Consider the following 18,058-nt stretch of genomic DNA (forward strand, 5'->3'; position numbering starts at 1 on the left):
GGAGCTTTAATAGGGATTGTATTAAAATTGTACATTGCTTTGGGTAGTATGGACATTTTAACAGTGTTGATTTTTCCCAGCCATGAACATGGTATGTTTTTCCATTTGTTAATATTTTCAGCTATTTCATTTCTTAGTGTTTCATAGTACTCTTTATAGAGTTCTTGCATATCCGTTGTTAGATAAACTCCCAAATATTTCATCTTCTTCTATTGTGAATAGAGTCCTTAACTGTTTTTTTCAGCTTGACTACTGTTGGTATATATAAAGGCTACCGATTTATGAATGTTGATTTTGTAACCTGGGATGCTGCTGTGTTCCTTGATCACTTCTAAGAGTTTTGTAGTAGAATCCCTGGTGTTTTCCAGATATACAATCATATCATCTGTGAAGAGCAAAAGTTTGATCTCTTCTGACACTATATGGATATCCTTCATTGCCTTTTCTTCCCTAATTGCCATGGCTAAAACTTCCATTACAATGTTAAAGAGCAGTGGAGACAATGGGCAGCCTTGTCTGGTTCCTGATCTGAGTGGAAATGATTTCAATTTATCTCCATTCAATACAATATTGGCTGTGGGTTTGCTGTAGATGGCCTCTATCGGTTTAAGCAATGTCCCTTCTATACCAATTTTATTAAGTGTTCTGATCATGAAGGGATGCTGGATATTATCAAAAGCTTTTTCTGCATCAATTGAGAGAATCCATGCTGGCCTTAAAGAGTGGCCAGTGTGGATTCCATTGGGAACCTGACAGTGTCCCTGCCTGTCAAGGGCCAAGAGAAAGAATACCCCCTAGGCAGGGTCCTCATCAGTGGCAGCTTTTACCCCAGCAAGGAGGGCAGGGCCATGAGTAACACCCTCCGAGACTTCCTCTGTGCCCAGCAGGTGCAGTCTCCAGTGGAGCTCTACTCAGACTGTCTAATGAGCAGCCACATGGATGAGTTCGTGTGCTTTATCCCCACAGATGACAAGAATGAAGGCAGAAAGGGCTTCCAGCTTCCTCTGGCCAGCCCCAGGGCCTGCTATAAACTCTTCCAAGAGAAGCAGAGGCAAGGCTATGGCAATGCGCTGCTGTTTAATTAGGTCAGAGAGGATCAGCTCCATTCTAACGGAAGAGAATTCAAGACTATTGATCAATTTCTTGCTGATGAAAATTTGAGAAAGCAGAATGAATACGTGGAGAAGTGTATTAAACTGAACCGTGACATCCTAAAGATGCAGCTGGGCCTGGTGGAAAAGGACATCATCGACATACCCCAGCTTTTCTGCCTGGCGCAGCTGACTAACGTCCCCACCCACCCCCTGAGCAGCAGACCCAGAAGCCCTTTGTGAAGCCATACTTCCCTGACCTGCTGCAGATGATCGTGCTAGGCAAGAACTTTGGGATCCCCAAGCCTTTTGGGCCCCAAATCAAGGGTTCCTGCTGCCTGGAAGAACAGGTCCGCCACTTGCTGGAGCCCCTGGGCTTCAACTGCACCTTCATTGATGACTTTGACTGGTACCTAACCGACATTGGAGACTTGTGTGACTGTGCCAATATCCGCCGGGTGCCCTTTGCCTTCAAGTGGTGGAAGATGGTACTGTAGCTTTAGGCCCTGGGCTGCCTGCTCTGTGTAGGCATGAACAGCCACTGTCACCATGCAACAGCATAACTCCTGAACAGGAGGTTGCAGTCAAAGCAATACAGCCCCTCCCCTGCCCTGTCTACCCCTGTCACCTGGACCCCGTAGTGTGGCAAATGTCACCAGCTTGAACCCCTACAGGGAGGAAAGATGGAAAACTACCTTCAGACAGGAAGTGTTCACTGAATGGCCAATAAAGCTCAAGCTGTTCTGAAAAAAAAAACTGTACATTACATTACATCATTTTACATGGATGGAGCTGGAACATATTCTTCTTAGTAAAGTATCTCAAGAAGGGAAGAAAAAGTATCCAATGTACTCAGCCCTACTATGAAACTAATTTATGGCTTTCACATGAAAGCTATAACCCAGTTATAACCTAAGAATAGGGAGAAGGGGGAGAGTGAGGGGAGGGGGGAGGATGGGCAGAGGGAGGGTGATTGGTGGGATTACACCTGCGGTGCATCTTACAAGGGTACCTGTGAAACTTAGTAAATGTAGAATATAAATGTCTTAACACAATAACTAAGAAAATGCCAGGAAGGCTATGTTAACCAGTGTGATGAAAATGTGTCAAACGGTCTATAAAACCAGTGTATGGTGCCCCATGATCACATTAATGTACACAGCTATGATTTAATAATAATAAGAAAATGAAACTTAATTCTTTATTGTAGACATGTGCTGGGTTAGGTTCTAAGGGTATTTGTGGTAAATACTTTGGCCTATACAGTACTTTGGCTTATGAGGTTTTCAGAGGCTAGGGAAAAAGAGGGGAACAAATTAGAAAACAGTATTTTAATGTCGCAAAGTCTCTATGTAAATACAGTACAAAAATGAAAAGGTAATGTGTGCTAATCTTACTGGGGTTAGGTGATATCTCACAGTGGTTTTGATTTGCATTTCTCTGATGATTAGGAATGATGAGCTTCTTTTCATATGGTTGTTAGTCATTTGTCTGTCTTCCTCAGAAAAGGTTATGTTCATGTCTCTTGCCCAGTGATAGATGGGATTGTTAACTCTTTTTTTTTGTTGATTAAAATCCCCAAATTGCAGATGATGGCATGGATGTGGAGAGAGGGGAGCACTTTTACATTGCCTGAGGGAGAGCAAACTAATATAGCCTCTTTGGAAAGATGTATGTGGAATCCTCAAAAAACTCAAATTAGACCTCCCATTTGACCCTGCAATCCCACTACTAGGCATCTACCCAGAAGAAAAAAAAATCACTTTATCAAAAGGACATTTGCACTAGACTGTTTATCGCACCTCATTTTACAATCACCAAAATGTGGAAACAACCTAAATACCACACCCACCTATACAGTTATGAAATAACAGGCTGTGGTATCTGTATACCATGGAATACTATTCAGCCATTGAAAAATACGGAGACTTTACATCTTTTGCCTTAACCTGGATAGAATTGGAATGCATTCTCCTTAGTAAAGTATCATAAGAATCGAGCAGCAAGAATCCAATGTACTCAATTCTAATATGAAGCCAGTAGATGGTCTAATACACGCCCACATAAGACAAAAACTCAAATCAATTCAAGGTGGGGGGTGGGGGAACATGGGATCAGGGAGAAGGGAGGAGGTTGGGGGATGGGTGTGCTTCAACTTAATGGGCACAATATTAGGGTGCATGGCACACATCTTGGGGTTATTTTAACAACTTAACAAATGCAAACAATGTAACCTAACTCATTGTACCCTCAATTAACCTGAAACAATAATAATAATTTAAAAAAAACTTAAGAAAAATGAGAAGGTAACCACTCTGTCCAAGTCAGTTAGGGCGGGTCTGCATAAGAGGTGATATCTGACCTAAGTTTGGAATGATGAGAGTGGTAATTAGGCAGGGAAGGGATAAAATAGGGAAAGTGGTCTAGGCAGAGGAAGGAACATGTGAAAGAACAGAAATGTTTGTAGTCAGACTTTATTTTGCTCAGTGAGGCTACATTTGTAACAGTGACCAAAATATTAAATATATTATATGTCATGATTACTCTTGATACAAAAGAGAAGATTGGAAGCAGAAGGCATCATGTGAAGGATAAAGAAAATTGAAGATTAGAAAAACCGCAATTCTGTCAGGTGTGGTGTCTCACACCTGGTAATCCTAGCATTCTGGGATGCTGAGGTAGATAGATTGCTTGAGCTCAGTAGTTCGAGACCAGCCAGACCAGCCATTCTCTACTGAAGAAAAAAAAAACAAAACAAACAAACAAACAACAACAACAAAAAAAAAGAAACTAGGTGGGCATTGTGGTAGGCACCTGTAGTTCCAGCTACTAGAGAGGCTGAGGCAAAAGGATCACTTGAGGTTGCTATGAGAGATGACGATACCAAAGAACTCTAATCAGGGCATCAGAGTAAGAGTCTTGTCTCAAAAAAAAAAAAAAAACAAAAAAAAAAACAAAGAAAGGAGGAAGACAGAAAAACTGTAATTTCATAAAAGAGAAAAAGGTAATTAGGTACATTTCACAGAATTTACAAACTGTATATGCAAATTAGGGAGAGGGAAATCAATATTTGAGGTAATTAATTTAATGCAATTGGAAAATGGTAAATCGGTTCAACATTGTGTATAAAAATGGTTGCTATCAGCTGCAGAGAATAATAATTAAAATGAAGATACAAAGCAGAAAGAGGGATGGAGGGAGGGGGATGGGGCCTTAGTGTGTGTCACACTTTATGGGGGCAAGACATGATTGCAAGAGGGACTTTACCTAACAATTGCAATCAGTGTAACTGGCTTATTGTACCGTCAATGAATCCCCAACAATAAAAAAAAAAAAATCTCTTTTTAAAAAATGAAGATACAGCCCATCCTCCGTGTCTGTGGCTTCCACATCTGCAGATTTACCCAATTAGCGATTTAAAACATTAAAAAAGAAATACGATATTAATACAACATTAAAACAATACAAATTTAAAAATATAACAACTATTTGCACAGCATAATATGGCATAATAAGTAATCTGGAGATGATTTATAATATATGTGATATTATGCATAGAACATGGAACTATTACGTCATTTCATATACAAGGGACTTTAGCATCTTCAGATATCGGTATCCATGGACCAAATTTCCTATGAATACCGAGGATCAACTCTACTTCAAAAGAATAAATAGAAAGCAGAGATAAAGTTAACTCTTCTATCAGGAACATAACATGGTTCTCATTGTTAGAGAGAGAACTTTCCTTTGGGGCAGCGCCTGTGGCTCAAAGGAGTAGGGCGCCAGCCCCATATACTGGAGGAGGCAAGTTCAAACCCAGCCCCGGCCAAAAACTGCAAAGTAAAAAATAAATAAATAAATAAATAAATAAATAAAACTTCTCTTTGAAGCCCAGACACATTCTCCCCACCTTTTCACCTCATACTCTTCCAGGGAATTCTGCCATATATGGGTGACATCAATGGGCTCAGGTGACTTCTGACACTTTGTAAGATTTTATCAATGGGTATCTCCAGAGGGAAAAAAGAAAGTGAGCCACAATTCCACTACTTCTTCCCTACAAGGTTCTAGTAGGTTAGGGGTCTCTCTTCAGAGAGGGTCACTGTACGTCTCTCAAAGAGGCTTTCTGTCTACCCCTATCTGCTTAGCATAGTGAAAAATATGTCTTTCTTCTGCCTCTTTGGGGAAGCAGGGGTGGTTGCTTCCCAATTCCTAGCTCTAGGTTTCTGCTCTATCTTTCCATTTTTAGCCCTTTATAAAGAAACCCTTGTAGAACTAAGTTAGTTCGAACGTACCATCTGTTTCCTATGGGGATACTTACTGTTGCCAAATTCAAGATCTCCTCACCTATTCGTTAAATATTTGTTCTCTACCTACTTTGTGCCAACATTCTTCTAGGTGTTGTGGATACAATATGGAACTAAATGAAGTCTCTACCCCCACAGATTTTATAATATAAAACAAGAGATTTATATTATATATATTCTCTTATATATAATATAATATAAGAGAAAAGTAAACAAGATTCAGCGTGGAGCTCATATGCTTGGGCTCCTTTCTCCTCAAGGCTCCAATAAAATTATAGTAAATAGATAAAAGGTATAAACATTTTATAAGCAAGAGAGTGACAGAGGATTTCTAGCAGATGAGGGATCACAATGAATTTCCAGAAGATAGAAATGAGATTGAATTACAAGGTAAATTATAATATACTATAATATTAATGAAGAATAGACCCACTCGAACTTCTTGAAGGGCCTAAACTATGGGTTACTTAGCAGTATGATGCAACCTGTCCCAGGAATTTCCAGAAGACAATGCCACCTCAGCATAGACACGACTCTTATAAACCCAAAACAAAGTTTGCCCTTACAAGAATAGCTTAAATTCCTTTTATTTAATTTTTATTTCAGAATAATATGAAGGTACAAACAATTAGGTTACAATATTTGCTTTTTGTATGTAAGGTCCCTGTTGTAGTTGTTTCCTGCACCCAGGTATATATGCCATATACCCTTGCATTGTGCCCATTAGGTGGGAGCACATCAATTTATGAAGAAAATACCTGGTAACTTACCCAAATTGAATACAGGTAAAAGAGAAGGATTCCAAAAACATTGAGAATCATCCCCAAAGGGAGGCCCTCCCAATCAGTTGTGATATCTGGCCCATGACATCAGACTGCTCTTGCTGTCTTGTAAGAGTTCGGCCAGAATAAACTGCTTGAGCATCAGACAGCATCTAAGATTCATTTTTGACACAAATGGGAAGAAAGAGCTACCCTTGGAGAAAGTGGTTAACTAGAACCACTCAAGACCCCCAAATAGGACACAACTAAAACTAGAACTGAAAGATATAAAAATATAGAAAACGTGGGCCAACAAAAAGGATATATTCAAATAATCAAGCAATAGGAATTCCCAGAAAAGAGAATATAAATGCAAAGAAAAGTTTTAAAAGAAAAAAAGAGAAAGTATTGCAAAAACTGAAATGAAGCATGAGTTCCTAGAGGCCAATTGTGACATTGCCCTTATGCCGAGTGAGAATACAAAGCCCTACAGGGCAACATGACATCTTGAATTTTGAGAATGCCTAGGATAAAGGCAAGCTATCAGAATCTCTCAAAGAGGTAAAAGCTACACAGAAAGATTGCTGATCAAGAATGAGAATTGGTCTGCAATCAAACTTCCAATTAGCATAATTACATGGCTATCTTCAAAGTTCTTCTGTCAATGCTTTGAAAATAGTATTTTATATACATTTAATCTACCTATCAAATGTGAGGCCAAAATTTAGGCATTTTCAGAAATTAAAAACTAAGGAAATGATGTCTCATGCACCCCTTTTGACAAAGTTCCCTAAGTCTACTAACCTTAGAAACTAGAAGATGAAAACCAAGAAGCAAATAAAACAAAAGATTCGTTAAATGGTAGAATTCACTCAGGAGTCAAATGGTAAAATATTACAAAGTGACATCTTTATAGAAGGCTTAGAAACTAATCACTGCATATGAAATAGACAGTCATATATCTCTGAATACAATCTAAAAAGACAAACGGAAGTAATAATAGAGTGTGAATAAGATGTTATTAGTGATGCTACAAAACATGCTTTCCTCCCTAATCTTAAGATGGAAAGAGAAATCCATATATTTAGGAATGGGGGTTGGCATGATGAATAAGAAAATAATCGTATAAAGGCGAAACAACCCAAAATGGTATCATGAATTGCAAAAGAATCCATTTGGCCTGGATCTTAGGAGTGCTTTCTAGGAAGTAACAATAATTAGGAGATTGTATCTATTCAAATAATAGTATTCAATCTTAGCATATTACTTTGTTTTATAGTGAACAGAAGTTACAGTCAAATTCATTTATAAATTACCTGTTTTCAATTTTTATTTTTATTAAATCATACCTGTGCACATTAATGCAATCATGGGGTACAATGTGCTGGTTTTATACACAATTTGAAATGTTTTCATCAAACTGGTTAACATAGCCTTCATGGCATTTTCTTAGTTATTGTGTTAAGACATTTATATCCTACATTTAGTAAATTTCACATGTACCTTTGTAAGATGCACCGTAGGTGTGGTCCCACCAATTACCCTCCCCCTCCCCACCCCTCCCTCTCTCCTTCTCCCATATTCTTGGGCTATAATTGGGTTATAGCTTTCATATAAAAGCTATAAATTGTTTTCATAGTGGGGCTAAGTGATGGTGGACCAGAGGGATCATTCATCTGAGCTCTCCTAGAATGACTGGGAAAAAAAGAGAGAACCCAGCATTATCTGGCATGGGGACCTTACCCAGAGTCATAGTTTAAAGAATACAATGAGGAAGTGGTGACCTGGATACAGCGCATGATACTGAGAGGTGGAAATCTGATGAATTAGGCAAGTGATTGTGACTGGCTGGGATCAACTGCTCCCCCACCCACACACAGAGGTCTGGGATGGGAGGAAGCCTTTATGAAGTTCTCAGTAGTTGGGAGAATCTGCTTGAAAGTAGTTGAGTGGAAACTTAGGAAGAGTGGGCAAACTTGAATAGTACACAGCAACCAGTTTTGAATTCCAGATGGCATGGATTTGCCCTAGGTTTGGTGACTGGTGAGGCAGCCAAACTGAGAAGGTTTCAGCAATCAACGGGCTGCCATTGTAGGAAGGTCATTAGAAGGTCTTAGCAGGGGCCTAAAGCAGGGCTGTCTTAATTTCATCTGCAGGGATCAGAACTCTACTCTTGGGACAGGCTGAGGGAAAAGTTTAGAAAAAGGATCATGGGGCTTTCTGGCTGTGTTCTCCGTCTCCTAAAAAAACCACAGTGCCACCTGGTGTCCTGGCAACATATTGTAACATACTGCCATGAACAGCAAGGACTTCTGTTTGAAACAAAGGAGGCAGTGAGGAGGAAAAAGGAGGACATGGAGGTAAAAAAAAAAAAAAAAAAAAAAGAAAGAACATGTGAGGAGGAACGAACAGAAATTGAATGAGAAGTGAAAATAGTGTGAATTATATCCTTATTCTTATGACTCAGAGGCAATAGATATTGTCTAAGTTAACAGTACAAAACAATTTAGTTAGAATATAGTGTTTATAATTAGGAAGTTATTAATCAGAAGAACTAAAATAAGAAACAATTAAAATAGTTAAAAGTGTCAGATTCTGGTATATAGGGAAAGGGTATGGGGAGAATGGTAGAAGAAAACCAAACAGAATCATTACTTTGCTTATTGCCCTACGGTGATATTTTTCTTAAAATAAGAGAGTGTGCAATATACGGTTCTATGTAATTTATTAGGCAATTCGAAATTGATACTATAATTTTCTGTATTTTGAAGATGTCTTAACCAATTATGTTTTTATGCCAACAAATTTGTACTCATGTAATACATATAACACAATGTAATTAAAAATAAATAAGTTATTAATCCTCCAAAAGGTACTTTAATATGTAGAGATTGTTTTTAAAATACAAGCTACTTTACACTATTGAAAATTGAGTAGGGAAATAAAAAGTGAAATACTGTATAAAAAATTAAAATGTATTTTCATTTTTACATGTCTCAAGTATAAAAGAGATTGTGACCTATTTAAAAAATACTTACAAAGAGTATAGTTACTACACTGTTTCCCCGAAAATAAGACATCCTCTGAAAATAAGACCTACTTACAGGAAAGATAAGACATCCCCTGAAAATAAGACCTAGCGCACCTTTGGGAGCACACTTTAAAATAAGACACTATCTTATTTTCGGGGAAACAGGGTAGTATCTATAAAGGCAAATATTCCTCAAAATGCCATTTTCCTCCTTGAATGTTTTAAAATATAAAACTGTAATTATCTTTTTTGTCAAGGAAACTATATAGTAGAAAGACCAGTTCTCTAACTTTGATCAATGATGTCTCAAATTTACCTGATACATGCTCTCTCAAAAAAGCAATAATAGCAATTAAAATATGTTTCACAAAAAATAAATTTAAAAGCAATCATGTTTTTTACAAACTTTTCATTTTGAAATTAATTATTTTTATATTAATTTTATATTAAGGAGGTGCAAATGTTTTTGCTACATAGATAGCTTTTATAATGTTTTAGTCAGGGTTATAAGTGTGTCCATCACTCAAATAGTGTTCACTATACTTATTAGGTAGGTTTTTGTCCTTAACCTCCTCCCCTCTTCCCTATTCTTTTTTTTTTTTTTTTTTTTTTTTTTAAAATAGAGTCTCACTTTGTCACCCTCAGTACAGTGCTGTGGCATCATAGCTCACTGCAACCTCAAACTCTTGGGCTCAAGCAATTCTCTCAACTCAGCCTTCCAAGTAGCTGGGACCATAGGCACCTGCCACAATGTCCAGCTAATTTTAGAGATGGAGGTCTCACTATGACTCAAGCTAGTCTCACATCCGAGCTCAGGAAATCCACCCACATTGGCATCTCAGAGTACTACAATTATAGGTGTGAGCCACCACACCCAGCCCTCCTTCCATTCTTGATGTCTAGTAATTTTTCCTTTTCTTTGCCCATTTGTGCTCATCAATAAGCTCCCAATTATTAAAGAGTACATGTTGTATTTGCTTTTCCATTCTTGAGATGTGTGTTTATGCACCCCTACACATATTATCTTAATCCACTCATGAATTGATAGATTGACTGCACATCTTTGCAATTGGAATTGTGTTGCAATAAAAATTTGAGTACAGATGTCCTTTTTATTTATTTTTTTATTAAATCATAGCTGTGTACATTGATATAATCATGGGGCATCATTCACTAGCTTCACAGACCGTTTACCAAGTATCACATATACCTTTGTAAGATGCACCGCTGGTGTAATCCCACCCATCCCCTTCCCTCTACCCACCTCCCTCCTCCTTCCCCTCCCTTTCCCCCTTCCCCCTATTCTTAGGTTGTAACTGGGTTATAGCTTTCATGTGAAAACCCTAAATTAGTTTCATAGTAGGGCTGAGTACATTGGGTACTTTTTCTTCCATTCTTGAGATACTTTACTAAGAAGAATATGTTCCAGCTCCATCCATGTAAACATGAAAGAGGTAAAGTCTCCATCTTTCTTTAAGGCTGCATAATATTCCACGGTGTACATATACCACAATTTATTAATCCATTCGTGGATCAATGGGCACTTGCGCTTCTTCCATGACTTAGCAATTATGAATTGGGCTGCAATAAACATTCTGGTACAATATCTTTGTTATGATGTGCTTTTTGGTCTTCTGGGTATATGCCCAGTAGAGAGATTACAGGATTGAATGGCAGATCTATTTTTAGATCTCTAAGTGTTCTCCATATCTCTTTCCAAAAGGAATGTATTAATTTGCATTCCCACCACCAGTGCAAAAGTGTTCCCCTTTCTCCACATCCGCACCAATATCTCTGGTCTTGGGATTTTGTGATATAGGCTAGTCTCACTGGAGTTAGATGGTGTCTCAAAGAAGTTTTGATTTGCATTTCTCTGATGATTAAAGATGATGAGCATTTTTTCATATGTCTGAAGGCCGCGCGCCTGTCTTCTTCAGAGAAGTTTCTCTTCAAATCCCTTGCCCAGCCTGCGATGGGATCCCTTGTTCTATTCTTGCTAATGTGTTTGAGTTCTTTGTGGATTCTGGTTATTAAACCTTTGTCAGAGACATAACCTGCAAATATCTTCTCCCATTCTGAGGGTTGTTTGCTTGCTTTACTTACTGTGTTCTTGGCTGTGCAGAAGCTTTTTAGTTTGATCAAGTCCCAGTAGTGTATTTTTGAAGCTGCTTCAATTGCCTGGGGGGGTCTTCCTCATAAAATACTCGCCCAGACCGATTTATTCAAGGGTTTTCCCTGCACTCTCCTCTAGTATTTTTATAGTTTCATGTCTTAAGTTTAAATCTTTGATCCAGTGAGAGTCTATCTTAGTTAATGGTGAAACGTGTGGGTCCAGTTCAGTTTTCTACAGGTTGCCAGCCAGTTCACTGAACACCATTTGTTAAATAGGGAATCTTTTCCCCACTGAATATTTTTAATTGGCTTGTCAAAGATTATATAATGGTAATTAGCTAGATTCACCTCTTGGTTCTCTATTCTGTTTCAGAAATCTACTTCTCTGTTTTTGTGCCAGTACCATGCTGTTTTGATCACTATCGATTTGTAGTATAGTCTGAGGTCTGGTAGCATAATTCCTCCTGCTTTGTTTTTATTTCTGAGTAATGTCTTGGCTATTTGAGGTTTTTTCTGATTCCATATAAAACGAAGTATTGTTTTTTCAAGATCTTTAAAGTATGACAGTGGAGCTTTAATAAGGATTGCATTGAAATTATTTATTGCTTTGGGTAGTATCTACATTTTAACAATGTTGATTCTTCCCAGCCATGAGCATGGTATGTTTTTCCAGTTGTTAATATTTTCAGCTATTTCTTTTCTTAGAGTTTCATAGTTCTCTTTATAGAGATCTTTCAAGTCCTTTGTTAGATAAATTCCCAAATAGTTCATCTTCTTTGGCACTACTGTGAATGGGATAGAGTCCTTAACTGCTTTTTCAACTTGACTATTGTTGGTATATATAAAGGCTACTGATTTATGAATGTTGATTTTGTAACCTGAGACTCTGCTGTATTCCTTGATCACTTCTAAGAGTTTTGTAGTACAGTCCCTAGTGTTTTCCAGATACACTATCATATCATCTGCGAAAAGCGAAAGTTTAATCTCTTCTGACCTTATATGGATACCCTTGATCACCTTTTCTTCCCTAATTGCGGTGGCCGAAACTTCCATTACAATGTTAAAAAGCAATGGAGACAATGGGCAGCCTTGTCTGGTTTCTGATCTGAGTGGAAATGATTCCAATTTAACTCCATTCAATATGATATTGGCTGTGGGTTTGCTGTAGATGGTCTCTATCGATTTAAGAAATGTCCCTTCTATACCGATTTTTTAAAGTGTTCTGATCATGAAGGATGCTGGATATTATCAAAAGCTTTTTCTGCATCGACTGAATCATATGGTCTTTGTTTTTTAATTTGTTTATGTGCTGGATTACATTTATACATTTATGTATACTGAACCAGCCTTGAGACCCTGGGATAAAACCAAATTGGTCATGATGTATAATTTGTTTGATGTGTTGCTGGGTTCTGTTTGTTAGAATCTTGTTGAATATTTTTGCATCTATATTCATTAGTGATATCGGTCTATAATTTTCTTTTCTTGCTGGGTCTTTTCCTGCTTTGGGGATCAGGGTGATGATTGCTTCATAGAACGTGTTAGGTAGTCTTCCTTCTTTTTCTACCTTTTGGAACAGGTTGAGTAATATAGGTACTAATTCCTCTTTAAAAGTTTGGTAGAATTCTGACGTGAAACCATCTGGTCCCGGGCTTTTCTTTTTAGGGAGGTTTTGTATGGTTGATGCTATTTCTGAACTTGATATGGGCCTGTTCAACATTTCCACTTGATTCTGGCTAAGTCTTGGAAGGTGACGTGCTTCCAAGTATCGGTCAATTTCCTTCGGATTTTCATATTTCTGAGAATAAATTTTCTTGTAATATTCATTAAGGATTTTTTGGATTTCTGAGGAGTCTGTTGTTATTTAGTCTTTGTTGCTGAGATTGATGATTGATGAGATTAGAGATTTTACTCTTTTTTTCCTGATTAGGTTGGCCAAAGGTTTATCTATTTTATTGACCTTTTTGAAAAACCAGCTTTTTGATTTATTGATCTGTTGTATTATTCTTTTGTTTTCAATTTCATTTAATTCTGCTCTAATTTTGGTTATTTCTTTTCTTCTACTGGGTTTGGGGTTGGAATGTTCTTCCTTTTCCAGTTGCTTGAGATGTCCCATTAAGTGGTTAACTTCCTGTCTTTCCATTCTCTTGAGGAAGGCTTGCAGTGCTATAAATTTCCCTCTTAGAACTGCCTTTGTGGTGTCCCAGAGGTTCTGATAGTTCATGTCTTCATTGTTGTTCTGTTCCAAAAAATTGGCGATTTCTTTCTCATCTCATCTCTGACCCAGCTATCATTCAGCATAAGGTTATTTAACTTCCATGTTTTTGTATGAGTATGCAGATACCTGTTGTTACTCAGCTCAAGTTTTGTTCCATGATGGTCCGAGAAGATGCGTGGAATAATTTCTATTCCTTTAAATTTACTGAGGTTAGACTCGTGACCTAAGATGTGATCAATTTTGGAGTAAGTTCCACGGGCTGATGAGAAGTAGGTGCATTCAGTTTTGTTGGGATGAAATGTTCTGTAGATGTCTGCTAAATCCAAATGTTGGATGGTTAGGTTTAAATCTAAGATTTCTTTGCTCAGCTTCTTGTTGGAGGATCGATCCAACACTGCCAAAGGAGTGTTGAAATCTCCGACTGTTATGGAGCTGGAGGAAATCAAGTTGCTCATGTCTGTTACAGTTTCTCTTATAAATTGAGGTGCATTCTGGTTGGGTGCATAGATATTAATAATTGAGATCTCATCATAGTGAGTATTACCCTGAACAAATATGAAGTGACCATTCTTGTCCTTCCTTACTTTTGTTGGTTTAAAGCCTATTGTATCTGCAAATAAAATTGCAACACCTGCTTTTTTCTGATTACCATTTGCCTGAAATATGGATGACCATCCTTTCACCCTGAGTCTGTATTTGTCTTTTAAGTTAAGATGTGACTCTTGTATGCAACAGATATCTGGCCTGAGTTTTTGTATCCAGTCAGCTAACCTATGCCTCTTTAGAGGACAGTTTAAGCCATTCACATTGATGGAGAATACTGATAAGTCTGGTGAAGTTTTGGGTATCGAGTTTTTCAAAAGTCCAGTGGGCATTTTAATCCTTTCACCAGTGTGGAAATTGGAGTTTGATCTGAAGTTTCTGAGTGAGTTTACTTTTGTGGTATAGGATTGGGTTGGTCATTATGGAGGATAGGTCTGAGAATATCCTGAAGAGCTGGTTTGGTTATGGCAAATTTCTTCAACATATGAATGTCATTAAAGTATTGAATTTCTCCATCATAAATGAAACTCAGTTTAGCTGGATACAAGATCCGGGGTTGAAAGTTATTTTGCTTTAGGAGATTAAAAGTCAGTGACCACCCTCTTCTGGCTTGAAAAGTTTCAGCAGAGAGATCTGCAGTCATTCTAATATTCTTCCCTTTGAAGGTAATGGTTTTCTTTCTCCTGGAAGCTTTGAGGATTTTCTCCTTCACATTAACTTTAGTGAAGTTAATTATGATATGCCTGGGGGATGTCTTACTGGGGTTGAGACGTGCTGGGGTTCTGAAGCTTTCCACTATCTGAATTTCAGAATCTCTAGGCATGTCTGGAAAATTCTCTTTCATAATTTCATGCAGAAGGGCCTCTGTGCCCAGCGAGGCCATTTCATCTGTTTCTGGAACTCCAATGATTCAGATATTCGCCTTCTTCGAATTATCCCAGAGCTCTTGGAGAGAATGATCCATTTTTGCTCTCCATTTCTCTTCCTCTTTGAGAGTTTGGGAGCATTCAAAGGCATTATCTTCAATGTCAGAAATCCTTTCTTCTGCTTGCTCCATTCTGTTGCTGAGGGATTCTACCGTATTTTTCATATCTTTGAGGGCTGCAAATTCTTGCTTCAGTGTGTCTAAGTCTTTGGTGGTTTTGTCTTTAAATTCGTTAAATTCTTGAGACAACTTTTGAATTTCTCCTCAAATTCCTAATTCCACTTTGTTAATCTTGTCTGCAATCCAAATTCTGAATTCGATTCCTGACATCTCAGCCAGTTGTTTATGAATGGGATCTTCAATTGCATCTGCTGTATCTTTCCTTGGGGGGGGGGTTGATCTATTCTGGTTATTCATGTTACCAGAGTTTTTCTGCTGATTCAGCCCCATGGTTGTTTTACTCCCTTTGATTTTTTTCTCCTGGGGCTCTGTCGAGGGCCCGTACAGTGTTGTGGCCTGAGAAATTGGGGCCCTGTCTGGTGTGGTGGGGCTAAGTGGTTCTGTCTTGTTTTCAGCTGGTTTCTGTTCCACCCTAGTGAAACAGATACTCTGGACTGAAGTCTCAGCTGTGGAGAAATATCAGCAATTAAGTCACCCCACCCCCCTAACCGGCAAACAATTGGAAAAGAAAAATCAAACCTTCCTACCACCATGCACCCAGGGCACCACCTGATTTGTCCTCAGGCAATTGGTTCAGTTCAAAAAGTCCAAATCAATTGTCTCAGTCTGCACCTGTCTCGGGTGGGAGATTTTTAAGAGGTCTCTGGGAACTGGATCACAGGGGTCTGGTGACTACTCTGGTATGGCTTGCTCCAGTGCTGCGTGGAGTCAGGAGGAGCCACCCAGCCAATAGATCAGTCCTATTTAATACATGGAGCTGAGAGAAATGGTTAGCCACATCTAGAAGACTGAAACTGGACCCATACCTCTCACCATTGACAAAACTTGACTCTCACTAGATACAAGATTTAAACTTAAGACATAAAACAATAAAAATTCTAGAAGAGAATATGGGAAAAATTCTTAAAAATATTGGTCCGGGAAAGATATTCTGAAGAAGACCCACTTGACAATGGCATCACCTCCAAAAATAAATAACTGGGATTTGATCAAGCTAAAAGCCTTCTGCACAACGAAGAGTACCACAACCAAAACAAACAGACAGCCTTCAGAATGAGAGAAGATTTTGGCATGCTACAAATCTGACAAAGGCCTGATAACTAAAATCTATAAAGAACTCAAATTAAACCACAGAAAAGAGCAAACAACCTCATTTATAAGTGGGCAAGAGACTTGAAGAGAAACTTCTCTGAAGATGACAGGTGACTGGCCAAGAAACACATGAAAGAAAAATGCTTATTGTCTCCAATCATCAGAGAAATGCAAATCAGAACCACTCTGAGATGTCACCTAAATTTAGTAAGAGAAGCCCACATCACAAAGTCCTGAATCTGAGGATGCTAGTATGGTTGTGGAGAGAAGGGAACACTTCTACACTGCTGGTGGGATTGTAAACTAATACAACCTTTATGAAAAGATGTATGGAGACTTCTTAAAGAACTAAAAGTCAACCTTCCATTTGATCCCACAATTCCATTACTAGGTATGGAAGAAGAACAAAAATAATTTGACCACAAAGACATTTGCACCAGAATGTTTACTGCAGCCCAATTCATAATTTCCAAGTCATGGAACCATTCCAAATGCCCATGAACCCAGGAATGAATTAACAAACTGTGGTATATGTATAACATGGAGTACTATTCAGCCATAAGAAAAGATGGAGACTTTACATCTTTTATGTTTACCTGGATGGAGTTGTAACATGTCTCAAGAATGGGGAAAAAAAAAAGTCCAAGGTATTCAATACTAATATGAAACCAATACACACCCACACTAATGACAAAATGCAAATATAGTCTAGCAAGGGGGAGAGGGAGGAGTGAAGGGGGTGGGTGATTGGCTGGAGGAAGGAGAGCAATGGCAGGATCTCACTTAATCAACACCATGTGAGGGTATTCAGCATGCCTCCTGGTTGAAGGGCTTTTCTACAACTTCAACTTTACCTTGGAAGTGAGAACAGTGTAACCCAAAAATGTGTACCTCATATTAATTTGAAATAAAAATAAAGCATCAGAAGAATGGAGAAGAAAGAATACAATGTGCTCAGTTCTAATATGAAGGCAGTAGATGATCTAATACAAGGTGGGAGGTAGGAGAATGAGGGATGGGGAGATTGGAGGAGGGAGGTGACTGGGGGTCATGGTGTATGGCACACCTCCTGGGGGTGAGACACAATTACAAGAAGTACTTTACCTAACAATCGCAGTCAGTGTAAACTAATTCTTTATACCCTCAATGAATCCTAAACAATAAAAATAAAATAAAAATGCATAAGATGTCACTTTATTAAATTTAAAATAAATTTTTGAAAGTAGGAAAAAGACATGAACAAAAGCTTTTCAAAAGAAAATAAACAAATAGCCAACCTTTGAAAATATGCTCAACATCACTCACTAATCCTCAGAGTAATGCAAATTAAAACCACAGGGAGATATCACCTTACGCCTATCAGAATGGCTTTTATTAAAAAGTCCAAAACAACAGATGCAGGTGGGGCTGTAGAGAGAAAGGAACACTTACACACTTTTGTTATTGTTGCAAATTACTACAAAGTTTCCTTAGTGTAAGAAACAGCATGGTAGAGATGTTACTCCATAATCACATATAAATACAAAATGAAAACTCAAAGAATGCTTTGTATTCTTAATTAATATGTTAATTAGGAAAAAGGCATCTCCATCATCCAAAACATAGAACACGATCAGATATGTAGGCCATTATCTTGACACCATTTATGGAATATCCCATCATTAACACTATTTCATCTTTATCACATAACACAATCTTCCTTCTCACCAATCTCTCCCTGTTTCTAGATTTTTGATTCTATTCTATTAATTTATTATAGTATGAACAGTATAGTGTTTTAATTGCCATAATTCTG

This window comes from Nycticebus coucang, chromosome X (genome assembly GCF_027406575.1).
Source record: "Nycticebus coucang isolate mNycCou1 chromosome X, mNycCou1.pri, whole genome shotgun sequence".
In the NCBI taxonomy this organism is placed as follows: domain Eukaryota; kingdom Metazoa; phylum Chordata; class Mammalia; order Primates; family Lorisidae; genus Nycticebus; species Nycticebus coucang.